Genomic DNA, 27,898 nt, shown 5'->3' with positions numbered 1-27,898 from the left:
CAGCAGGAACATCAGTTTGGCTCGGTAACTTTCTAGCTCGATACACCGAGGAACGATAGACCTGCATCGTTCTTGATTCACTTTGGACGAGCAATTTAAATATGCATTAGGTTCTGAACGAAAGCTGCAGAATACAAAATATGTAAATGTATTTAAATAAATCAGAGGACTCTATAAGTGGCCAATATAGAGCATCTCGCGGAATCTAAATCCAACTTTCGTGATTGTAGCTGAACGCTAAGGAACGTAGGGTGTCTGAGAGAGCAGAGTTTCCGCTCCTGATGGCGTAAAGTCATGAACGTTCTGCACGTTGTCATGCTCCATCGCAATTACTTGTTACTCTGATGGTTCACGCTTCTGCAGTGAATCGTATAGAGCATGTGATATACTAATTCGGTGTAGAATAATTTTGGCCCTAGGATCGCACATCCCAACTTAAGTGGGGGACTGTTTTATGTCCTTATTGTCAGTGTCTCTTGACTCGTGTACACTAGTTATCACCAACAATTGTTCTTAAGGCTTGATGTATTGTATAGTATAGTATAGTATAATTATTCTCATCGGAAAAATACCGTATTACCGAATCAATACCTTAGATTAAGCGCGATAGGACATCGGCGTTTGGCCACAATATACGCCAAGTACCTAAAGTATAAGGTAATAATTCAAAACTGTTTCCAACTCCTACTCCAAGACCTCAAAATCTGCAACTCCCATCAGTAACATTAACCAATAACAAAATACTTATCTCTACCGAGGGTCTTTACGTACTTTAAACTTTGAAGCTCTAGACTCCGGGAAGAAACACAAGACAGACGACAGACAGCATCTAGACAACTCTCGTAGAGCACAGAAATCAACTCTCGAACAGGCTAGACGCTCCTTCAACCTCGAAGCGTTGCCTAACATACACACCAAACAAAATACAGTCCACTATACACTTTGAGAAACACACGATTTCCTCACGCAGCCGTCCGTCACTAATCGTCGACAAGCAAGACAGACTTATACTACGTTCAACGAAAATTGGCAAGAAATGTAAACAAAACGGTCACAGTAGATAAGTGGCTGTCGAATATTGATGCTCAGGCTCGACTTCCTCAACAGAGTCCTAAATAAAGGTCTTTACGTATAAGGTCAGCCAAACTTTTCTTCGATTTTACGCCTAGATCAGCTCGGGCCTAGTTCTGATGTTTTGGTTTTAGTCTCATCACGCGTCGATGGAGGAAGTCTCATACAAACAGATAACGCAAAGCATTCAAGACAGTTCTCACTCTTATCTTTCAACCACTGGGATTTTCTTTATCACCAACAGGTATAATAACACATTCTTCGGAAACCCCAAGAGTCAGTTAACAAGTTGCGCTCAAGAATGACATGTCCTGTGAATACAAGTTGAAATCCTTTGTCGATCGGTCTATTTCAATAAAAGCTCGGTAAAGTGCCAGGGGATTGTTGAAGTTACTGGAGAGTTCCTTTCACCCTTCTCTCCTGCATAAAAGTATGATCCTTTGAAAACATGGACTCGATAAAACATGGTAGAGAAAGGTGTGATAACCCTACTATAACAGGAAATTTTTATACCACGATTTCATAAAATTGAACTCGTATAACAGGAATGTTCCTCGCTGCTTTTGTTGTTTGGTATTACTTCCAGGTTTCGCTTAACAGGGAACAAACTTAAGGGGATTTTTTTACTGCCTAGGGTAAAAAAATCGATCCCCTTTTCTTCTTTTTGGTTAAAATAAGTTTTAAAGAATACCTTCCGTAAATATTAGATTCGAACTCTTACAAATAACGGGATTATAGCTGTTTCAATGAGGTGGTGGACCAACATTGTTATAGAAACGTGAAACTTTAAAGGCGTATTTGTCGAACTTAGCATTTAGAAGCTAAGTTTAATTTTGGATCCGAAGCTTGATGAGTCATTCCTTTCTAAAACCGATTTTTTTATAGGCCGATTATTTCGGTGACCTTGATGGTCCTAAGTTTCTTCTTGTTTTGAAAATTTTGAAATATTCTGTATCTCGAGAAACTATTCTAGGCTGTTCTGCAATGTCAGTACGTCTTCCATACAAGGTTTTGAATGGAAATACCTAAATATCCCAGGAATCATAAAGAAATAATGCGAATTCAGGGGCGTATGAATGAAGAAAATGCACGAATTCAGGGTTAGTTGAAATTCATTGAAAATTGGAAAATTTGAAAACGAAAAGTCAAGAATCAGGGCACGGTAAGTCGTCAATTATTCTCAAGAATCGTAAAAATCTCGTTGAAATATAGTCACTCACATTCACTCGTGAATAACTCTTTGGAAGGAAGGTCTATTTGACAAAATTGTGTTTCGAGATTAGAAATTTTCAATTTTCGATAACTTTTCGGTTTCATCCTTCTTTTTCATCGATATTGCTAGCTTTGCTTTTATTCTTCTTCGTTCGACAATACCTTGAAGTCTCACGTGTTGAAGTCAACAATAAATAATGAAATTCAGACTTGGGTCAATTGAATGGATTCCACTGATTAGATTGCGTGACTTGCATAAAAAATGACGCTGGAACAGGTTAAGTCTGAGAAACTTGCTGGTTAAAGATCATCAATAAGAAATTGTTCCTCGCAATCCTGGAATTTTTCCATATCAATTACCCAACACGAAGCTCGTAATTACTTTTAAATCTGATCGATTTACGTCAAGCAATACGATCAATCTCACCTTTAATAACCGCATGCCAAAGAAGAAATCGGATGTACATTATTAGTTTGACGCGCAGTGTACCAAGAATATCGTCGCGTCGTAGAATCGCTGCAATTTATCGATATCAACACTTGGTATTAAAGGTATTAAGTACCTTTAATTAAAGAGTCTTCATATATTTCTCTCGTATCAAACAACTTACCTTTAAAATGTTCATATATCATATACCTAGTTTATAAATTTAGATAAATTTACTGACTCACTCTGTATACATACTTCACAGTATTCCTATTATCCAGTACTTATTATAATCCTTACTTTATAATGATACACTATACTAATGTTTTTCTTCGCGAGGACTACGTGAGAATAGATTTTCGAGATACTAATCAGATAGAATTAACTTTGGAATAGTAGCATGGATCTCTATGATCTAAGCGTTGCGGATGTTTTCGAAGCGAATTTGCTTTCGAACAGCGAATATACCGGGTGACTCGTGTAACCTTTCCGAAAAGAACAGTTCCAGAGCGAAACGAGATATCGAAAAACTATTTGCTGGAATTTTTATGGTTACGGAGTGTGCATTCTTTGCGGTGGATGAAATATTTTTACACGGGGTATGTTTAGACCTTTCAACGTCATCTCCATCGTTTTAAATAGAATCCTAGGTTTTTTACTCTATTTGTGATATAATTTACGCACTGCCAGTAATTTGCGTTCAATTAAGTGCTCATATTCACGTAACTAGATGTATTTATATACGTTATATAGCACGTCAGTTTTATTGTAAAAGCTCAAGCATTGGTAGATCCTAGTATTTACTATAGTTAGATGGTAAAAATTCGAAAAATGCAGTAAAGAGAAAGTCCTAAGATTGCATTAGCAAAATTAGAAAACAATTCAACGATATACGCGATATTTACATTACGTTTATTGAAGATATAGATCCTGGTGGCGCTAGTGAGTTAAATGGAAAATCATCTTAAAGATATCATAAGCACCAAAAAACTTCCTGTTTTTATATTAATGGTGCTTTTCACTAGTATTATACGTTACTTATACAATGTTTTCACGATGAAGTATATAATTCCAAATTAATTCGTACAATCGAGATTCCACTATGTTATTATTATAGCTCCCCTCTGAATATAAAAGTTTCCCAATAATAAGTGTACAAGCACTGTAGACTCGATTGTATCTTCCTTTCGACTTATTCCTGAATAAAGAATAATCATCTCGAATCTCGTACCACGATTCTCCAAGGCTAATACCATCATCAGAGCTAGCCATACGTATGCACATTTCTGAAAACCTTATGCACACCTTCAGATTCGTTCTTGGAACGCAGGTGGCAGCGATGGAGGAGGAGGTCGATGAGAAGCAGCTCATACCAGAGGAGATATTATCGTGAAAACGCATTCCATCGGTGAGAAGGAAAGGCACGCTCTTTTCACATCATGCTACCCTCGGGGACATTCTTTATAGCACCCTATCCTGGCCTTATTACAGTCACAAGGGGAGGTCGCGACATGGTCGAGCGCTTTTTGATTGGGATCGGATACGCATTGCGAGGGTCGACGTGTATAAACAAACCGTAGACCGTTAACCTTTGCGAGTCGAGCTATTTAAATTCCTGTAGACGAGAGATCGAGCGAGATTGTGGTAAAGTATGATGGGAGAAATTGGTATTTCTTGCGAGTAATTGAAATTTCCCGCGTCCTAATAGCGCATCAACCACAGAGGCCTCTTATGTAGGCAGTGAACACATGTTCTGATTTTTGTATGAACATCCTCCATAGTCATTTCTGTAGACTTTCGTCTGTTGCTCGAGGTACATGTGAAAGTTGGTATCAATCGTCACTTTGTACGTTTGTAATAAATTATATAAATTAAAACCAGTGATTTTATCATCAGTACTGAACTTTTTAAAAGGTTAAGAAAAATATCCTTCAATTCTCTTAACAGTTCATCCTTGTCTTCTTTGAAAGAATGGATACTTGGCAAGAGTTTGTATATATGCCAGTGATCGTGAAAACGGTTTAATCTATACTTTTATAGACTCGTGTTCTTTAATGTTCTCCCCTGTTCCCGTCAATTTATTATTATTTATAATCATTAATTTTCCCTAACTCTATGCTTAATTTTTTTAGTTTAAACTTAGTTCAAAGGTTGAGTTTTGTTATTCTTTCTTTTCTCCCTTCCGCTTTTGTTGATTTTTCAAAATTAAATCAGCTTCTGGTAGCTCTTTTAATTCACATATTAGTGATCGCTGTGCCATATTTCTTTGATCTACATGCATTTACTGACGGAAGTTAGAAATAAACTAATTATTTGCGAATTTTCGTATACTTTTTACTTTCCAAAATACATAAAGTTATTTAAATATACAATACGAATATTAGAAAATAATCGAGATAAATAATACGCAAAAATGTGCATAAAATAATTACTTTACCTTCAATTGTGGTCAGTAAGGGCACATAAAAGAATCTGTGCAATTTTGTATCAAATGAATAGTGTTCCTTGCTGTCCCTACACATGGACAACAGTTTTCACTGTCGTGTAAATACATAAAAATTTCTCTTGTTTAATTTTCCAATTTTTAATAGTCAAGTCTAAAATCGACCAAGTTACACTATACTATTTTTATGACGCGTGTCTGTCGATCGAGAGATAAGGGAATATACAGCATTATCGGTGATCATTTTCGTTTGGTAATGCATACTATGAAAGGTTTGAATATCGTTCAAATACAACGAGATAAATCTGTTCGTGAAAGCTCTCGGTCGCGTAGGTGAACGGGTTAAAATTGATATTGGGTAATCGATTTGTTGACGATCATCGACAAGACATCAATTAATCCGCGTGGACACGTAGATATATTGATAGCATCGTCGAAACGTCGATAACGTACGTAGAGATACGTGAATAATTTACGGTATGGAACAAATCTGTAATGTTACTTTATTCGTTTCGTTTGACAACGCATTATTTCTCTTTTTGGTTGGACATGAGGATGAAAAAGGGAACGAAATATGAAATATTCGAGGGGAAATTGAAAGCAAACTGTTTAAGAAGGAAATAAAAATTTCGTGTGCATATATTAGGTCAATTGTCCAATATCCGAATAAAAATCTCATCGTTCATGTGAAATTTTAATAACATTAAATATGTCTTCTTTTATATATTATACTATCGATCACTGCTTTAATCAATTTTGTGGTTGTATTACACTACTCGTATATGTCAGATTTGTTATTGTGTCAATTAATGCTAAATAATTTTCTAACAATAGGTTAGAATTTTATTTAAAATGTTTTTTAATACAGATTAATTAGATTAGACTTTAAGATATAATTTGCAATCTTGTAAAGCTCCTTCCTGTTTCTTTTGTTACTATATTAGTTACTATATTTATAACCGTATATTTTCTCCATTTCTCCCATCCTTTTCATGTTCCTGTACTGTATTCTATTTTTTCCTTGCTATGCTAATGGGGTATTACACGTTTAAATAAACAAATAAATAAATTTATAATTCGTTACTTTTTATAATTCTTGTAAATAGTTTCATTTAGTTTATTATTAGCTTTTAATTTATGTCGTGTGTTTTGAACTGCTATTTTGCATGAATATTAAATTTCGATCGATTAATGGTTTCACTGATAATCGGGGTCAATGATCACGTTTTGTGTGTGATAAATAGGTGTCCTAACACTTATGAAAATTAATAGACGAAGATAATAAGATTACTGACCCCGAATAGCTTCAAACAGCTTTCAAATTTTGAAAAATTTCGAAAAACATGTTGCTATTATCCATGATACTAATTATAGTATTAATTATAATTTAAGTTAGTCCGTATATATAATACCAAAATATGAAAAGTATAATTCTTTTTCATCTTTTGATGTATTTTTCTGCATTTTCTAAATTACATATTATTTTTCTTCACAAAGTGTAAGATCTGTTTTCATAGCATCAATTGCTATGTCTTGTAGTATAATACAGAAAATACATGATTTTTCACAATACTAATACCACGATAGCGTGAATCCTACTTCTAGCAAATACATTATCTCCTTACATTATCGAATCTAGATAATTCGAATCTTTTTAATTAGAAAACCTATATAAATCGAAAAAAAGAAAGAAGAAATCTCGGAAACCAATCATTCGATACTATCTTTGAGCCATTTATATCTCAGAAGTTTCCATTTTCTCAAATAAGACTAAATTTAATTTATGACTTCAATAAATCTTTTACTTTTACATCTCTTTCACATAAAATCTCGGTTCGTCGAAAGCTCTATAATTCAAAGACTTTTCCCTTAAGGTTCCAGTTATCGAGGTTCGACTGCGTTTAAAAACACCAAAGAATTAATAAGAATCGTTTCCGATATGGACTTTTCATTGACTATTAGGTAAAAAGATTCTGAAATTTCTCGAAACACGAAACGATCGGCGAATATTTCGAATATTCCGAGATCTTCCAACGATCTCCATTTAAAAAACTCGAAAGTCATTTGGAAACCAGGTGCAATCGAGGATGCCTCTTTGGGTTCGATCTCCGTTAAGGTATAACCACTCGGAGAGGTCGGGATTGTCCAGCAAAATTCGAATCATCGTGCAATCAATTGAAACGACCGCTCTGCCTGCAGCAAAGACGGCAAGAAAATAATCTAAGTGGATAATCTCCATTGCTCACTCGAGGTAATGAATTTATTGGAGCTAACTGACGCTCGTTATACGCGAAACATCCGCGAAAACGTTCCATTTGCCAGAGTCTGTGCGATTTTTATCGAGACACAAGTATTTCCTATATTTCCAATTTCTCCTTTTCCTTTCCCGTCCAGGGTCTAGTTTATTATTAAATCGATTGCACCGAATCGTAAAAAGAAGAAATATATATTCTGCTTCCGTTAAAAACTTTCCAAGTGCTTTCCACGGATTTTCTGAATCGTTGAATTGGAGCCTAGAACTTTATGGTGAACGATTTTCTTTTTATTTATTTATTTATTTATTTTTTTTTGAAAATTGGATTTCACGAAGAATACTATCGTAGATGAATGAAGTGTATTTACAACGTGAGCGATTGATATGCAACCAGCTTTATCATAGATAAGAAATCCTTTCCCAAACAATTTACCTTAACCCTCCATGGGATTATTAGACGTGTATTTATCAGTTCTCTGAGAAAGATAAAAAGTAACGAGCTCTTCTTAACTTTAATAAGGTTCACGCTATGACCATAGATTCATAAAGTTAACAGATGGAATGTTGCAATTAACTTAAGAACGATATCTAAATTACATTGTCCCCCCTGGAAAAGATCTTGGATCAATAGGGTAGTTGGTAGATCTATAGGCTGTACGATTTTATTACCTACCCATCCACCCAAATTAGTCCAGAGATAGTCTAATCTTCTCCTACTACTTAGGAGACTCTACTACCAGGTACACCCTCATCTTTGTGATAATGAAAGATTTATTTAAAATTAAATTAAATTTTCTAACAAGTCAATCGATCTTACAATTTTCAAAAATATATGTATATTTATAAATATATGGGGTTTTATTGCCACGCAGACATTGCTCGCTCTTCTAACCACGACAGTGCCGTAACTACGTGTAATTCGGTTACCACGTGCAATAGATCTAACCTTGTTTCTAGATGATTTCTTCTTCGGATAAGCCTACAGAATACGATACTATAGCAAATTCGAGTTAGATAAAGAATTATTTGTAAATAAGAATGATCCTTTTAACGTTCTTACTTTTATATAATACTTTATTCTAGTAAAAAATCGTACGTTTTTAGAAAAACTCACAATTTTCGAAAACCGAAGGTAATAGAGCAATCTGGATTACGGATTCATTTTCAAGAAAGTAAACTCTGCAAGAATTACCCAATGGACGTTACAGATTAAAGAAAAAATTACAATTTGTCCAAGTGTCATAATTGAAATACAATCATAACAAAGAAAATATAGGAAGGAGTGTCTTACACGAAATTTCCCATTAGTAAATTATCTTTCCTTCTGCATGTCTTCGTTACTCACAATTGTAAATTAACAATTTAAATATGGTTATACCAAAGAGTAAAAAATTGTAATTATACCAGTGTAATTAATCTCTCTAGCCTTACTCCAACCATAAACGAACATAATAAACACGTCAATGGTTGTCAATTTATTAATCATTAAATGATTCCATGCTTTTGTAACATTACGAAACACATATACTAGGAAAAAATTAACAATTTCAACAAATTTGGAATGCATTCAGTATGACTGACCCTAATGAGAGTTTAAAATTAGTAATTGCACGTATAAGGACTCATTAGAAACCGTCGAAAATACGAGTTTGAATCACAGCTGAAAGATGGGACTACGTTTTCGTTTTAAAGCATTGAAGTTCACTCGGAAACTTCAAGCTCGATAAGGGACACGATACATTTGTTCCATTCATACGATGGAGGGTTCGAAAGTTTCTCATCGTTTTCAAGCCCACGAATCGAAGATATACACCAATGTCGTGGTACAATAGACTTCGTGAGTGAACGCCATAAATCTGGCTGGCTTAATATCACCACTGTCAGTTGGGCGTCCCTTGAAACTTCGTCGTTGGTTGGAGGATAGGAAACGAGAAGGAAGAATAAATCGCGGACACAAGACGGGGTCGTTCACTTCCGGGATCAATTTCCTCGATTAATGCGGACATGCTTCTGCTCTTTTTCTATTACATTACACAGACCATTTCACCAGATCCTTACAGGATATTGTTTTAAAATGTACTGTCATCTCGATTCATGTTTCTCCGTCATTTTCTCGAAATTAACAGGCGAAAAATTGAAAATTTACCTAAGTGGTTATGGCTACGAATCCAAATCTTCGAAAATATAAATTTTAATTAACATTATTGATATTTTTAATCTAATCTTCGACAAACTGTGTATTCTATTTAAAAATAAAACAAATGAGGTATTTGAAGTTTTATTTGTCATTTTTATTTTTCTTCAAATACCTTTGCAAGAAATAATTACAATATGTTCCTCTATTTTAGAGAAAGAGAATTAAAATTTGAAGGTTACTATGCAAAATATATTAAAAATATAATATAAACAAAATATAAAATTTGCATCTTTTATGGCTACTATTTATAATTATTAAATGCTATTTATAACATATGTTATATACTTCAAATATAAAGAATTGTAATGAGAATAAATAAGTTTATTAGAATAAAGCAACGAGCTTATCTAATTAGAAACTCTAAAACAGTCTACCTGACCCTGTGAGTCATTTTTGTGCTTTACCATGAAATAATACGATATAAAAATAAAATACGAAAATATTAATTTTACTATTATTAATTCTACATAGTAATATTAATCTATCTAATATTAATCTAATCTAATATGCTAATCTATTAATATCTATTATATTTATTAATGTAACTAGTAATATTAATTTTCTAAATAGTAATATTAATTCGAAAATTTACACCATTTTCGAGTTTATTACCACCAAATATTCTATATATTATCAGACGATCTTCAAACCCAGTAGCACAGTATAAAGTAAACCAAAGTTTCAAAATTCTTCCTTTAGATATATATTATTATTACCCTAAATAACTGCCGATGCAAGAAATTCCACAGATAAATTTCATACTAACCTTCAGACGAATCTTATTCGCCTAATATTCTTTTAAACACACTGTTCAATCACTATATGCAACATACTCGGGTAACATACTCGATATCACAAGGTTGCAATTCAAATATAGCGCTGCATATTTTCACTATATAAAAATACGCACACAAGGTGATTCTACAAACTGGGACAAGCCATAACTCTCTCTTTTAAGCGAAGATAGGAAAAAAAAATGGCGAAGTTTTATGTGGTTCAAGGAGCTTTATCTTTTTGCTCCTGATGTGTTAATGCAACCGCCAAAATATAATTGCGCCTTTTCTTCAAGTGAAAACACCGGCTATTTTTCTCTCTTAGACAACCAACCTTTCACCACCCTATTGTTTTTGTAATTCGTGAAACGTGGAATGTAATAGAATTATTTTCATACGAAAAAACGAAGAACCACGTTAACAGAATAAATGAAAGTTTGACGTTAAAAATTACATTTTAGGTCGAAAAAAAACACATAAACGTTAATTTCCCTTAACACAATGATGATATACTATGTCACATATTCTTTGAACTCTGTGGTTGTAAGGACAAACTCCGCCAAAAATTTAGTCTGTGAAGGACTTGAATATCTGGACACATTACTTATCGACAACCTATTAATCGGTTTCTGAATTAACAGAAAAATATCACCTTTTAATTTGCCATCAGATTTAAAAAAATATATGCTTACGAAAAATAATATACAAGATTAGAAATCATTAAATTGCTTTTTGATTGCCTAAAATATTAAAATCGTTTTAAATAATTCTAATACATTCCGAAATATTAACTTCATAATTGCAACTACTACCTACTCGTTAATGCATACGAAAGTAAATTAAGACAGGTACGTAACGTGTTAATAATTTTATACTCAAAATTTGAGTGTAGAAAATTAGGTTTATATTTAAGAAGACAACAGTGACATCTAGATTTGCTTTATGCCTCCACCTGAAAAGAACCACTGCTACTGTATTATTTATTTCCCCTAGCCTTGTAACTTTTATAAATAATACTAGTGGAAATTATAATATCTATGTCAGGCGAATGAACAGCGTTTGGTCGAACGATAGTAATGTAAACGAAGAATATTTGGGCTACAACTAGCGTCAGAGGTGTGAACGAAGAGTGTTTGGGCCGAGTACTATGCGTTCCTCAGAAGATGACCCATGGAAGGAATGCAGACTGGTTATATTTCGATAATCTAGCTTTGCTGATACAATCGTGAAAAATAGCACACGCGTGAAATAGTATTTCAAAATTCACTGATCAGTTGCGATCGTACATAAACCTACAACCTTCGTTCGTAACATTCTGAAAAATGCCACTTAAAAGTATGAATGGGGAAAGAACTGTTGCATGTACATATATACTTGTACATAAGCATAAATAGACTCTATCTGCATCAGCGCCTGATAATTGGTTCTGTATAGCAATTATAGCATGGTAATTAGTTCTGTATAGCTCCAATGTAATTATAGCCTGATAATAGTTTAATACAGTGACTGAATGAATAAAACTAGTGTAGTCATAAAGAATGCAAAGATGAAGCAAGTGTGAAATAATTAGCAGAACAATTTGCACTTAGGAGATTCAAGGTGCTCAAATGATATAGTATCTGAGATGATTCAGGATGCTATTCGTGGTTTGGGTGGAGCTATTTGAATATTTAGAAATGAGAGGAAATGAACGAAATAGTCCTTGACTATGTATTTTGAAAATGAAAGTATACGAATGAAGAAGTGTTTTAATATACTTTAAAAATAAGAGTAAACGAATGAAAAAATTCTTGGGTCTAGCACTAACCAAAGTTGTCTAAGGACAGAGTTGAAAATGTATAGTCCAACAATAGCGATAAAGCTGAGTATAGTAAAAATCGAATCACTTCCCTGAATCATACCTCCTACATTTCAAAGATTAACATACGACCATCAATCTAGTAAGTAAAAATATGCTGTATATGCATATTGTAGAAAAGAGATGATATCTCGACAAAAAAATTGTTTAAATATTCACAAGCACATCACTTTTGAATTAACAGAAACTATTTTAATTCGTATTTCAAATATGCTTCTAACTTTGATACCTCAGCGAAAGAGTTAATATTGGACAACTGGTTCAAACGTGAAGAGCGAGTTAATGGATAATCGAACGTTAGTTCCGAACAGTGGACTATTTGACAGACTTCGATAGGTCGTTGACGAATTGCTAATTTGAATGATTACCTCGATCGACCACTGTCATCGGCCTCTTTTCGATTGCTGTCAGAGAGACTAACTCGAATGACTATTATATACAATGAATGTCTAATCATCCTGATTCTTTTATATCCTGGAGATGTTCAGAGGGTTCCAATGCAATGAATGCCTAATCACTCTGATTCTTTTACATCCTAGAGGTGTTCAGAAGGTTCCATTGCAATGAATGCCTAATCACTCTGATTCTTCTATATCCTGGAGATCTTTAGAAGGTTCCAATGCACAGGAGATTCTGAGATCCTGAATTCTGAACTTAAACTTTCTTCCAATGTCTGCACAGTACTTCGTTTCAAACTTTCTCTCTCCCTTTGTCTGTCTGTTTTCTCTCTGTTTCATTGTCTCTCTATCAATCTTTGCAGTACTTTTTCAGCACAGTTGGCGAAGATATGACTAGCCCCTATCGACATAGATTCGATAGCAATGAGGCAAAGACTGCCTTTAGATGGGAAATCGATGAATTTAAGTGGGGTTTTGAAAAAGAATGATGACAAAGGCAGATAAAGGTAGGAGAAGAAAAAGTAACGAGGAGGGGAAATTGATGGAAAATTCATTTGCATTCGCGTGAGTTTGAATACCACACGTGTATACCTCTGAAGCCACCAGGTAAAGAGACGTAGGAGACAAAAGGAGAGGAAACTGAAGATGTCTAAAGACGGTGTAGAGACAAAAGGACAAGAAACTGAAGATGACTAAAGAAGCCTGGAAAGAGAAAGTCTGAAGAAACAAAAAAAGGATTCTTTTTCTTGGGAGTAGACTAGTCAGAATGTGATGTCAGTGGCGTATGACTTTAATATTTTATATTTTCTATCAGGATATGTTACATCGTTATTCGTATTAAATATTAACATAGTACAACAGTAAATGTAACTTATTTAACTTATGGAATACTTATACTTAGTTATAGTATAACTTAATTACTTATTGAATTGAATTATTCTATTAAACAGTATCGTACTATTCAGCAGCCGAGTGCTGTTATGTATGTATTTAACACTGTATAGTGCCTTGTAACTTGGAAGTTACTTATTTTCTAATCCAATCTTCAAATTTTCATTTTATTCGTTTATTTCACAGTACTATAGTACTATCCTGGTAATTATTAGCCCGTAACGTTTATATCACGAGAAACTATAATTAAGCAGATTTTCTTCTGTTACAAGTCAACGAAATTCTGATTATACTGACCAACAAATTTAAAATTTTCCTCTAATTTGTAATATCCATTAGGTGATTCTTGTAGAGTTTACTTTTCAGAACACAAATCCGTAATCAAAATTGCTCTATCACCCTTAGTTCTCGAAAAATGCGAGTTCCTCTAAAAAGGCACAATTTTTGGCTGAAATATTACACGGAGAGTAAAAACGTTAGAAGATTCATTCTCATCTTAAAAATTCGGGAATTTCCACTAATCTTCGCCACTCAGGAGCTATATAAAGGGCGTCGCAATGCTGATCGAGTCATTTGTCAGTTTGACTTTGGAGGTGACACATTAAAGTTTCCTTAATGAGGAAGGTGGGTGGGTTCGAAGTGACAATGGGAATGGCCACGCCACTCTTTAAATCATTTAAAAATAATTTTTCTTTTCCCGGATGTTATTTCTTCGTTTCTAGTTATTTTTATTCAGAAACTCGAATATTTTGTGTAATATTCGAAATTTTTGTCCTTGATTACTTTATGTCTCATCATTGGAATGTTTATATCTCATAGTTATGTTCTTCATTCCATTTGGCTAATCTATGTGGTTCATATTCGTTTCGCTTTTACTTTATTTCATTAATGTCTTATTAATCCGTTTCCTTCCGGGTTTTCATAGTCGGTCTTTCGAATAATCGCGAACTCGTTCGAGTGCATCGCAATTATTCATTTGCTCACGTGTATGATATTTCATTTCCTATTTTTATGGGAACATGGAAATATTACAGTTTGCTGAAATAAAATATCTTAGCGTTGCGACAGTAGAGTAATAAGTTTTAGTCTACCGAATCGAGGTCCCTTTTGTAAGACACGAAATTTAATAAAGTGTCAGTAGCTTCGCTTTAATTTCTTTCGCTCCAAGTTAGATTAGGGTATCTTTGATACAGACAGCGCCAGTAGGGCGTAATATCTGGGTCTCGATGCATAGCCACCTCCACGTGGTGAGACCCGGTAATTGGTAGAATTTTTCAAAGGTTATTCTTTGAAATTCACAGCAATCTAAGAGCTATGCATTAAAGTTGAAATGTTAATTATAAGCTAGTTATATTTTCTTATAAATTATAATTATTCAGGAATACGAATAATTATAATTGTGGATATTGATAAATTCCGAATACTCTCACCTAATATTTAAGATAGGAACGAACTTTCTAACTTTCTTACTTTTTATGTAATACATCACTTTTAGAGAAACTTACAATTTTCGAAAACTGAAGGTGATAGAGCAATTTCGATTATAGGTTCGTTTTCAGGAAAGTAAATTCTACAAGATTAAAATTCGTGTTGAACAGAGATATAGGAGAAACTTCAGTTTTACAATTATTTCCACACGCCAGAGATTGGAAGAGTGGAAATAATTGAATTGTTCCACCGTAGTTCATTGGTTTCTCTTATTATTTTTCATTAAAATAATCTTTAACCATTTTACACAACTGTATCCTGACACGGTTTTGATCATTTTTTCGTGAGCTAATATTCCAAGATACATTTTGTGTAATAATGTTAGTGATAATAATAAAAGAAGTCAACTTAATAAAAATATTGTACCAAATATTAATAATACAACTAATATTAACTATAAACTTTACTTAATGTTAATATCTCTTAATTTTAATTTTAATATTTATACCACTAACTATAATACAACTACACATGATACAACTAATCCTTTGGCTCTCACGAATAATTCTGTCGTCACTCTAACAATTTCAAAGCAATTTCGAAATCTAAAACTAAAATGTAGACAGCAAATACCTACAAAAGCATACTGCCATCATTTTCTACCTTGTACAGAAAATGTAAAACGAGAATTTTACAAATCCTATAATTAGGCTATAAACAGTGATCCCATAAAAAAGACGTGAATGAAAAAAGTCCAGTGCCCACTTTGTATGCTTCAGGAGTTCCAACCAGAGAATGACGCGGTTATAGTCACTCAAAATTCACGTCGTGTTTTTACTGATGAAGCTATACTAAAAAGTACGTGTCGATAGCGGTCCCAGAAATTTGAAGACAAAGATTTACGTTTCGAAGGTAAATCTCATTCATGCAGACTTTGGTATGTAAAAAATGAGAAAAATATTGGAAGAAAACGATTCTTTTCGCTGTAAGGTTAATAAGAGACAGTTGAATATGAAGCGATAAAAGACGATAAAATTTTGATGGATTTCGCGTGAACTAATGAGAAATTTAACGGATCAATTTATTAATTATGAATAAGGAACAATGTAGCATATCACGTATTCTGACTTTTGAGATATTGTCGTTTAAAACTCTGTTGAAGATCAATCCATTTTACTAGCATGTCGATAAATTGCATAATTTTTTTTAAAACAATATTTATTTTTCTTCATTTTTCCTGATAAATATATAAATCATATATTTTGTTAGTCAATTAATGAGTTTTTCCTTATAACCATAGAATTCATAACTTGTTTTTTATTTCCAGCTCATCATGAAAAATAGATATTTTTTTTTAGTATTATATTTTATTTATTATTTCATCTATTATTTGTTATTACTAAAGACAAGTGTGCTCGAGATATGATCCAACCTTTCTCCGTTATAGTTCACAATAGAGTTAGGTCTCTTTCAGGTGGTCGTGTGTATATACCTTTGAAGCAGTTCTGTGATGTTAGTACGGTGTTTGGGTTCAGCCTGTATTTATGTCTTTGATTCTGCTATACTCATAAAATAAATGCCTAGTCGATATTGTCCAGGTGTAAAGGTTGCAAATTGAAGCTTCAGTCCTTGTTAACAGATATTGAGGGATCTTTGAGTGTTCTATTCTGAGTCTTGTTATGGCTATCTTTCCTTTTCTCCTCGGGTCGAGTATAAGCATCGATTGCTAGAATTTCGATATCATATCATCCATGTCGCTTCTTCTATTTTGAATATATTGCACTGATAATTAAATAATGTAAATCTTTTGGAGGCAATGAAAGAAAAGTTACATTGCCTCTATGTAAAAATTACACTATCAATGGTGATTGCGATAAAAAAGGTGTCGTCTTATATCGCAAAGAAAACGAATAAAAAATTTTAATTACCACCTACTATATCCGCAGGAAGTCAACAACAAACCTAAAAATAAAAGTAAAAACGGTAAATAAGTTTTTAATATTACTGAACCAACAGTTTCATAGAGACAGGATTGAAAAGCTATCAGAAAAGTGGTAAAGGGTGATAAATACCTAGGAAACTTAAATTCTGAAATAATATAATAGTAATACAAGTTTCCAGCTTTAACTTCCTCTCTTTTTTTTCTCAGTATTGTTTTTGTTTAAAATCGGTCCAAACTTTCTCGTAGATTTGTAAATGACCAAGTTAAAGCGTGAATCCCAAGGAAAAAATTCCAGAAAAAGAAGACAGAAAGATGCACAGCATTCAGATGTTGAACAACGATTATAAAGAAATGTTAACTTTTCCTAAAGGTGGTAAAACCCACAACCAGATTCTCCGGTTTTCCTTATTGCATATACCATTCCTGTTTTATATTTATTGTCGAGCTTGTTGTCTATCGTTTTGTTAGCCTATGATTATCATTCGAAGTATTCGTCAAATAGGAAAGTTCAAAACTAAGCATCACACGAATATGCGAAGAATCAGTATAGAAGAAACAGCCTAGCTTTAAGTATTATTATCTGTATTTTTTACTTCAGTTACTTACCCGAAGATAAATCAACGTGTGAGGGACGATTAGCATTGCAGCTAATTTTAAATTTATGTAATTGTACATAACAGTTGAACGATTATTATTAAATATACAAATATAAGTTCATTTATAATTAATTAGTAATAGTGAGTGCACTTTATTTGGGAACTTATTTGTTTACTAATAATTACTTATTGATAACTAATAATTATTAGTGATCGATCAAATCATTATTAGTGAGTAATAATTATTTATCAATTTACTTTGTTATGAAATATATGAAAAATAATATTTTGGGACGAATGTTTGTGTTATTTACATGAATTTTAATATAATCTTAAGGGGAAAGATGAATAGCTGATATATTTGACAAATTTATTATTCCACTTGGCTATGTATTATACTATAGTATAATACAGTTCTAATAATTATAACTCACAAGAAATAAAGTATTACTATGCAAAGCAAAAATGGACGATCTTAATTTAGACACTCAATACCGATTTAAGTAAATGATTTGAAATCACAATGAAATCATAGTAGTGATTATTGCGGATAAATGAATATTTAAAACTGTATGAACCTTGGAAAGAAAATATAACATATATATTATACGAATAAGTAACATATATATTTCTTTTTCTATTCTTATTCATATATATATATGTATGTGTGTGTGTGTATATTTTTATTATGTAAAATACTACATTTTTTACAGCTTTTAAATTTACCCTATACAACAGTGTGCACCCTACTTCATAATTCGCACGTCACGTATCCATATTATTATAAACATATTCATAATATTCAATACCTCTTCGAAACGTAATAAAAAGAAAAAAAATTCAAACTGATTAAAATTGATCGTACCGCAGCAAGCCTAATCGGCAGAAAATCAGGAGAAATCGTTTAGCTGTTCCACTGTATAAACGTGACTGTTCACGCGCGGCCAACAATCAAAACAATTCTCTCCCCGAGTCCAAACGTTGGCAAACGAAAACCAGTATCGGTTCTACCGCTGGAACCGCTTCTGACGTTCGCTAAATATTTAAATTTCCCCCCTAAATAGTGCGATTTCGTAAGCACGTGTCGGCCTGAAGGTTTCGAATAAAAAAGAAACGCCGTAAATTTAGACCGAGACCTGTAAATATTCTGAAACTCGCCGTTCTATCTCCCTGTAGCAACGTTTCCCGAAACGTTCTACTATTTTCCGTACTCCAATATGCTGAGCTTACAACCTTAATTATTGTAATCTGGTTCAAATAATTCTCCAATTTCTCGTTCGCCGTAAAATATACGTAGACTCCGTAATATGTACCTAAGGGATGTTCTTCATTGCAAACCATGGCAAACGTTGTTTTGTTATACTTGTTACAACGTAGAAATTTCGTTAAATTCTTGAAGCAAATAATTTATTTTAATTTTGAAATTTGTTATCCAGTAGAACTGTTATTTGGGCATACCAATGTACGAACTTAATGTTTCCAATTGCAATATTGTACAATATAGAAACATACAAAGTGTTTATTTTCTTGTGTGGAAAGACTGAAATCTATTTTCGTTAGTTTACAGTATTGTAGTTAGTCGTTATTACAGTGATTAATAATAACGGATAATAATAATTATACGGTATTATATCATAATGTTGCTGGAATAGAAATAAATAGCATCGATATTAAGAATAATTTAAAAATAATTTTAAAGAATTTTATATCATGATTTTATTGTGTTATAAAATAAATCATTATACGATTGACATTTTTCATCCAGAAAAAAAGTTTGAACAATAATGTATCTTTCTGATTTTATTATCATTTTATTTTATTTATTTATTAATTATTTTATTAATTAATTGTTCCATTTCTTCAAAATTCTTTCATGGCGATACTTTTGTTTCCCAATTAGTCCATATAAGGTTCTACTGTATTAATATATTCTTATATTGAATTTTCGGTCTTGCCTTTACAACATTATCTCCTTTGAGTATTGTTTAGTTCCAATTTATCGTCATGCCTCGCTTGATTGTAATGTTGAAACCACACAGTACGAATTTGTGATGTAGTACAAGGGTTCGAATAAATACTTGGTATACAAGACCGAAATTGTGGTTCGGTGCAGATTCATGAAAACGAGATACTGTTGGCGAGTTGCTGGCGAGTTGCTTAGAACTGTTTATTTTCTCTTTGGGTGGTCTGCCTGTTACAAACCTCGGTAAAAAATTGGAGCGTCTGTACAATTTTTTGGTACTTATGGAGATATGATAAGTAGGATTAACTTTGGTTGTAATCGTTGGTGCTTCAGGAATTCTATTTTGTGGAAGGTAATGTCGGTTTATGGCGAACATGCTGTGCCCAGGAGGTTAGATTAATATGGGGTATGAGCAGTCTAGGCCCCTGGTTTATGATAGGGTGTAAGACCCTCGGCATCTGAGTTTATAGTATACCTAATAGTAATTACGAAGAGAACAGCATACATGATACACGTAGTTTTTATGAATTATTAAAATATATAAAATGAGCAAACTATATAAAATATATGAAACATAAAATGTACAAAATATATAAAATATATGAAATATATAAAATGCACAAAATATATCAAATATACAGAATATATAAAATATATAAAATATATAAAATATATAGAATATATAAAATGTACAAAATATATAAAATGTATAAGATAGATAAAATATACAGAATATATAACATGCACAAGATATATAAAATATACAGAATATATAAAGTGTACAATATAGATAAAATATACAGAATACATAAAATGTATTAAAAATAAATAAAATAATAGTATGTCGAAGTTAAAATAAAATAAGAAATACCAATGTTATTATTACTGGTTAAAAGATAAGCTGTAACAAAGTAGAATGAATAATCTTTAATAACATATTTGTGTAATTATATTTCTATAATTATGAACACATGAATATAAAAGTGTAATTATAACCTGTGACTTATTTTAGAATAACTTCGTTTAATTGAAATATCATTGAATTACTGAACTACTCACTATTCTGCTTTTAACAACAGCAAATACACAGCATTCTGTATTCTTTCTTCCACCGTTTGTGTCCACCATTATGCGCATAATAGGTTATCAATTCCTGCGCAATTTCTCGAACGAAATTAAAAATCACATTTTATTATAAAACACGTGTTATATGAAAATAACGGTACACGATGAACGAAAGTTTTATCGAAAAGGCTAAGATTATTGTCCTAAATAAGTCATTAAAGAACAGTACACGATTAATAGAAACTAAATAAAGATTGCTACGACGACACATCAAAACAGTTCGATCTATTCGATCGACATTCGACAACGTATTACTTCTGCGCATCTTCTTTGCGCAGCTACGTCACGTACAGATGGCGGGAATGGAGGGGACAGTGGCGGATTGAAGGGGTACCTTACTACATATTCTGAAACGACACGAGATTTAACAAGTGCAATATACGATTTATCGGGAATCAGAGTCATTCTTTTCCGACTAATTCTTTAACGACACCGGTTTCTCGGAAAATGAACACGCCATGTTTCGTTTTCTATTTCCACTTCCCGTATTTGCGGACTCCCAATTTTCCACTGATTTTCTTCGTTTGCCGTGTAAACCGAATGACTCAACATTCATTGGTTAAATGTAGCGAAACGAATCGTTTGAAACGTAACCGGTTCCTGGATCATAACTGAATTTCACATAATACCAGTGGTTCATAATCCGGAATAATGAACTGTAAAATTTAAGAATATCGATCGTTTCTTATCTCCCACAGTTTTATTATGCTCTTTCCTCTTTCATTACGACTTATCTCTATGTGAATTTTTAAAATATTACTAAAATTATAAGATCCTAAAACATGCTGATAAACTTAAAATTCGTGCAGAAATTAGGTACTTAACCACGATAGAATGAATTTAAACTACTTGTTTACGGATATGGAGTATATTTTGTAAATGACAGTATAATGTATATAAAAAAATAGGTTAAAAATATAAAATAAAATTTTTTATACCATTTTTTATACCAGCTTCCATTCTCGAGAAAGTTAACTTTAAATATTCCATGGTACAGGTGCATTTAACTATATCTTAATTTAACAACATAAATAAAATACATTCGTACATTAATAATTAATTTTATCACAGAAATGATTAAAAATATTTTCTATGATAATTTCTATGGACAATATCTAGTGTAATTCGAGTTTTATTTTATTAAATATTAAAATATGCTTCTTCTGTATAAGCTAAATGATTTTATAGTACTTAAAGCTAAAAAAATTTCCACTGCAATCTATAATTTAAGACATAATTGAATACCCACACACTCAATAAATATTTAAAGCCAATTTTGTTCGAAAATAGTCTTGTATGAAAACAAATTATTCTTCGTTCTTCACTTATTTTTTCACTTAAAATCATCTTCTTTTAAGTCATACTGCGAATTACAGGATATTCTGTATTATTCAAAAAGTATGTTTATCCGAAAAAAATTCAATTCTGTATTTAAATAAGGCAAGGCTATTTTATTATACTTATAAATTCTATTAATAAGCAGAGCTAAGAGTTAACACGAAAAAATACGATGTAGAAATATAATGTACAATGTGTTGTATGCAGTAAGCAAAGAATAATAGAAATTAATATACAGTATTAGTTAAATCTATTCAAAAACGAACTCGACTTTCCAATTACCAATAAAATGCTTTTTATAAGCCATATGATAATTTTTTTACGAATTTAAAGAAACTTTTCGATAATTGTTGTGCAATAATATACTGATTTAATGAGTTAACCATCGATATATTACCCATAATGTTTCCTTAAGACACGATTATGCTTACAACCGTAAAAGTTGGGAAACACTGTTCGGGTTTATATTTACCGAAATATTGCTATCCCGAATCGCATTTAACTTCTATCGCGTGAAATACGGTTGACTTTTGCAGGTGTAAACAGAGTTCATATAGATTTGATTGTTTTATGAAGCTATGGAAAATTATTAGTCGTGCACTGTAATTTCGAAATATTTGTTCCCTTCATTTTATGAATTACGATACGCTTCGATTTTCTCTTTTATTTTGGTACGAGTACGAGTTTAACGTAATATGTTTAATTACAATCTATTTTTATTTATTCGATTTATTTTTAAACGTAATTTTTTAACGTTCGAAGATTTTCATGGCAGAGTTTCATTTTGGAAAAAAACAACGAATTTTTGTCGGTTTGGAACTAACAGAATTTGTAAAACGTACGTTTCCATTGAGTAATATAAAGATCATGGGATTAAAAGTTTCCAGCGTTCCATTCTTATGGCATTTTTGTTTATATAGCATCGCAACAGTCTGTTTCACATCGCAAAATTAAATTGACTTATGCGTATTTTCTACCATGTGGAACTATTTTTTAAACTTAATTATTTCATAAAAGCTAGCAGAAAATTTATTATTACAATTATTCTAAGGAAGAGTACATAAATCTTTATATATAAAACACTTAGATATGATATTGATACAGATAACGATGATATAATTTATATTTTTAACCTGCTTGCAAAAGACAAAATTATATTTCGCAAAATGTCTCTATATTTAACAAATTTTCGGTGATTTCGTATCGAACATACGCTAAATTTCATACGAATTTTACGTTTAGAAATTCATAGCCAACTAACCAGTGCCTAAGAGTGTGTAAGTACAAGATCATCTGTGCAGTAAACATTAATCAAGGATATTAGCTGTATAGAAATCTCACAGAGGAAATGAAAAAAGAGATAGGAATAAAAGAAAATGTAAAATTAAAATGTATCCTAGAATACGATTCCTAATAACTTATATACATTTATATAAAAGAAAATATTCAATATCCAATATTTATATTAATTTATATTTTTAGTATACTTACAATAGACACAAAGATTTTCCTATTTAAAACCGATAGAATAGGAATCAGGTACCAGAAACAAAATTAATTCGAATATCGCAATGTAAATGAATGTAATAAAAAATAAGTGCAATAATAGAATTATATATGTAGTAGTGAGAATATTTCGCATGAATGTCGTTGGGAATGAGGAGCGGATTTAGTGTTTATTTACGTTAGATTATGAGAAAAAGACGAATGACTTCTTAGAATGCACGTGGAATTTTTGTGATGCGTTGTGTGAGTGTATAGTGTGTGTAAGGGAATAAAAGAAGGCTAAATTGCGATGCAGTCGTACAGAATCCTAAAGAATAGTCGTGTAAAGAGAGGAATGACTTTCATTTTAGCTTGTAATAAATATATTTTAAACTTAACATTCTCTGTCAATCCATATTCCCACATATACTTTAGATCCTTCACTTACGCCACTTTCATAACTATTTTGTACAATATACATTTATAGACATACATAATTAATAAATATATGTTTATAAAATTAAACAAATATTTATATTTGTATAATACTATAATTCTGCATATCTAAAAGCAATAGAGTAGAAAGCGAAATAAAATGAAACAGAAATACGAATTAAAAGTGAAAAAATTCTGAATTCATAAAATTTTAAGTATATCTCAAACCACGTAGAAGTTCCTCGTTAAAAAATTCATAGCAAACTAACAAGACCCCAAGGATCCGTAAACATCGTATCATCTTTACGTTAAATATTAATCTGGAATAACTCCCTGCGCAACATTTCAGCAGAGGAAAAGGGGAAATGAAAAGAAGACGAGGGAAGGAGAAAGATAAAGAGAGGTAAAGCTAAAGTGCACCATAAAAAACGACTGGCTCCTGGCAATTTATAAAAAAGACTAAAAACTCGTAAAGGATTCTCGGTGCGTTTCATGGGTCGATTTACCTTATCCCAGGCTTGTAGAGGCGCATGAAATCTTCGGTTGGCAGGCTGCCAGTGAAAAGGAAGCCAGGCTATCGGAATCGACTTATTTTCACAACGTACCTCCCTCAACGTCCGCGTTTTACGGATCGAAAATAACACCGGCAATGTAAACATTGGCACATTATAATCGATGTGAAGTATCGATCAACGTTTGTGCCGGAAGGCGTTACACTCCCTTCGGTATTCGTGGAATAGTAATACGATTCGCGCGAAACAATCGAACTCGACGCGTTACGTTATTCTTTATGGATCACGTGGTCTCATTCCGACTGCCGCGCCGCACTATGCCGCGCAGGCGCGTTGCGTTTCTCTGGGAACAATGGATTTCATGCTTGAGGAATTCATTTTAGTGGAAGGTTGGAACAACATGTTTTTGCTTGGCTAAGCTGCTATAAAGGGGAAGCAAATTTATTACAATGGATGAAATGTTTATTCTCTTTGTCTTCTTTTCTTTGGTACTGTGTTGTATTATTTATACCTGTATAGGTTATGTACGCGTTTGTGAATATCATGTAAGTCTTTGAATAATCTTGACAAAGAAAATTATCTATTATTCTTTCTATTCTATTCTTCTATCTATTTTTCTTTATTATCTTTTTACTATTTCTTCTTTACTCTTTTCTTTGGTAATGTATCGTGCTATTTGTGTTTGTTTAGGTTATGTATAAGCGATGTACAAGAGTTCGTACAAGTGGTGTATAAACCTTTGAATAAGTTTGGTGAAGAGAAGTATCAATTGGTCTCTATTCTTTACTATTTGTTCTACTCTTTCTTCTTTGATATCTAGTATTTTAAATTTATTATTATTATCTTGCACTATTTATATTTGTATGAGTTATGTATGAATGTTTGGTTGTATCGTACTGTATATGTACAAATATTTGAATAATTTTGAGGTTAGAGTGAATTAACTATATGTTTATTTTACAATTAACTGAAAACCATACAAATACTATACGAATTTTAATTACAAAGAAATTGATGATTTTAATTACCAGATTTTCATTGCACAAATTTTATGGCAAAATTTTTCTGCATATATCTTGCACGTTTCACCGTAGTATAGAAATTTTATCACACTATTGATGCAAATTTAATTATTGATGCATTGTAATTACGACATATAATTATATCTCTTCTATTTTGTATTTATTTTGTACCCTAAACCTAATACATATGGATGATTACATATAGTAATATATAATATATGTCATGTGCAGTAATATATAGCACTATGACAAGTAGAAAAATCATAAATTCAAAAGAAAGCTCCTGTAATGTACTGTAGCTTAAATTGCAATGAGTGAATTTTTTTGTACACATCAGGTATATATTTTGCATATATCTCGCATATTTCATCATATTGTAGCTGCGTAAATATCCGTCATCTCATATACAAATTGTTCTCATACTCATTCTCATACATAAATTATCCTCGTCCATTGTTTCTCAATGAAACAACGCCTCGTTCAACATCGACGAGACACATGCTCACAGACGTTTCTTAATTCAACCTATAACTCGTTTTTCCGTTGGCCAAAGAATGCAACCAGATCTTTAAACCCATGCAGAAAGAAACACTTTACACCAGTAGTAAATTTATCTGTACACGTAAACATTGCAGTCACTTCATCCGTTACGGCCTGGTACAGATGAAACACTTGGAATTGAAAAGGAAATAAAAAATGAATGGGTTTTGGATTTTTTCGGTTCTCGTAAACCGGCAAGTAAAAATAAATCTGATGGAAAGCATGCAAACGTGGTTTCTTTCAAACGTAACATTTGCAGGAATTCGTGTTTCTTTGTAACGACCGATTATTCACCATGGTGATCCCTAAATGTTAGATCTAGGGGATTCACGAGGCCAACCTACACTGCGTTTACTGCCTTTACAGGGTCCTTGGCCTTCCCGACATTCAAGTGCCTTTTCAACAGTATTCACCTGGGAAAACCACGCAAAAAACGACATTCAATGAATCATAGCAGCGATGGGGATAAGTTATGTGCGTACACACAAATCGATCTTAACAGATTCTTAATTGATAATTTCTACTTTATCTTTTCTTTTTTAATTTTCTGATACTAAAAGTTGAGAGATTCAGAAAGTTAGTATATAATTCTGTGTTATTAAAATAAGGATTAAAAATGATAAAATTTGTTCTTTATTTGTTCTTTAATACCACGTTTATCATTCCATAGGAATGGAATTTGAAATAAACGTGGGTCTACGTCAGCGGTTATGAATGCGTAAGTAAAAAATTCCCATATTTTGAATCACACATATGGCAAAGGAATAATATATGACATGAGTGATTATAATGAATAATTTCAAATGTATGGTGAAAATACAAAAGGTATTTGTGGAATTAAAGGATAATAATAATATAATAATATTATATTATATTATGTAACTTGTTAAGTCGAGCCTAATAAAAATAACTCTACGAATTTAACGATATTTAAGTTCGATTGTTCTATGTCCTGAGCAGTTTCTTGTAATCAGTTGATTTTTATAGCATCTCTTCCTAGAAACACAGCGGTCGTCCACGTGTCTATTCTACGAACTTATGAAGAACTATTGCTCAATCTTTCGTGGACATACATTTCATTGAATGAGAACGTTCAAACCGTGTTTCAACCCAATGACTAACAGATTTCGCATTCTTTTGATCGCTTACTTAATTTCGCACATGATTTATATCGTACCTTAACATCTGACCGACATCTAATATTAAAAAAGGAAAACTAAAAATACCATTAATAATTTTTTTTATTTGTTTCTTCTTCGCACGTGTTTTAGATAATCAAAATCATGGATGGGTATAAAATGGCAATTTTCTGACATGCAGCTGATTTTTAATATCAAAAATAGGAAAAGGAAGAAGAAAATTCTAGTACTTTTCTTTAATCTTTTATTTGTACAGTTTTTATATAGTTGAAGTCGTGGGTGACTATAGAGTGACAATTCTCTGATTTCTGACTGGTTCTAAATGGTTCTAATGTTTACTTTTATTTCGGCCCAGAGGCCGTGTTTGTAGCATAATTTTTATTTGAATTTTCGACAATTTTAAAGACGTTATTCTGTATTACGACTGTAACTCCAAAGGACATGCCTGGCCACCCTCTCAGCAGATTAAGACATATATCTAAATGTAAAAGTTCAGAAAATTTACATTTAGATATATGAGTTTATCTGCTGAGAGGGTGGCGAGGCACATCTAACCTTCGGAGTTACAGTCGTAATACAAAATAATAAAATCTTTAGAATTATCGAAAATTAAAATAAGAGTTATGCTATAAACTCAGCCTCTGGGACGGAATAATTTTTAACTAGATAATCAGTGATAAGGAATACTAAATTAATATTGAAAGAAATTTGCAAGAATTAACGTAGAAATAAAAATGAAAGCGAATTATCAAGAGAAATCCAAGAATATTTCTAAATCCTTGTAAGCATTTGTGAAGGTAAGGACTATTATTAAATTGTTACAAGAGGAATTTCATCAACTTCGCTTTA

At 32.2% G+C, this 27,898-nt stretch overlaps 1 protein-coding gene across 2 annotated transcripts in view; it reads right to left on the bottom strand.

The window, feature by feature from the left end:
- The window catches only part of Gprk1 (G protein-coupled receptor kinase 1), a 109,949-nt gene that overhangs the window by 59,964 nt on the left and 22,087 nt on the right, over window positions 1-27,898 (bottom strand). The window contains exon 1 of one of the 2 annotated variants that reach the window (XM_017908099.1): window positions 20,513-20,557. The exons of the other annotated variant lie outside the window; for it this stretch is intronic. The gene's annotated coding sequence lies outside the window, so the exon portion shown is untranslated. Of the gene's footprint in view, window positions 1-20,512; window positions 20,558-27,898 lie in introns of those variants that run through there. 2 annotated transcript variants of the gene reach the window in all.

The sequence above is a fragment of the Eufriesea mexicana genome, unplaced genomic scaffold, assembly GCF_001483705.2.
Source record: "Eufriesea mexicana isolate 0111107269 unplaced genomic scaffold, ASM148370v2 scaffold9974, whole genome shotgun sequence".
In the NCBI taxonomy this organism is placed as follows: Eukaryota; Metazoa; Arthropoda; class Insecta; order Hymenoptera; family Apidae; genus Eufriesea; species Eufriesea mexicana.
Note: the sequence above shows the minus strand (reverse complement) of the source record. Positions and strands in the feature narration are given on the sequence as shown.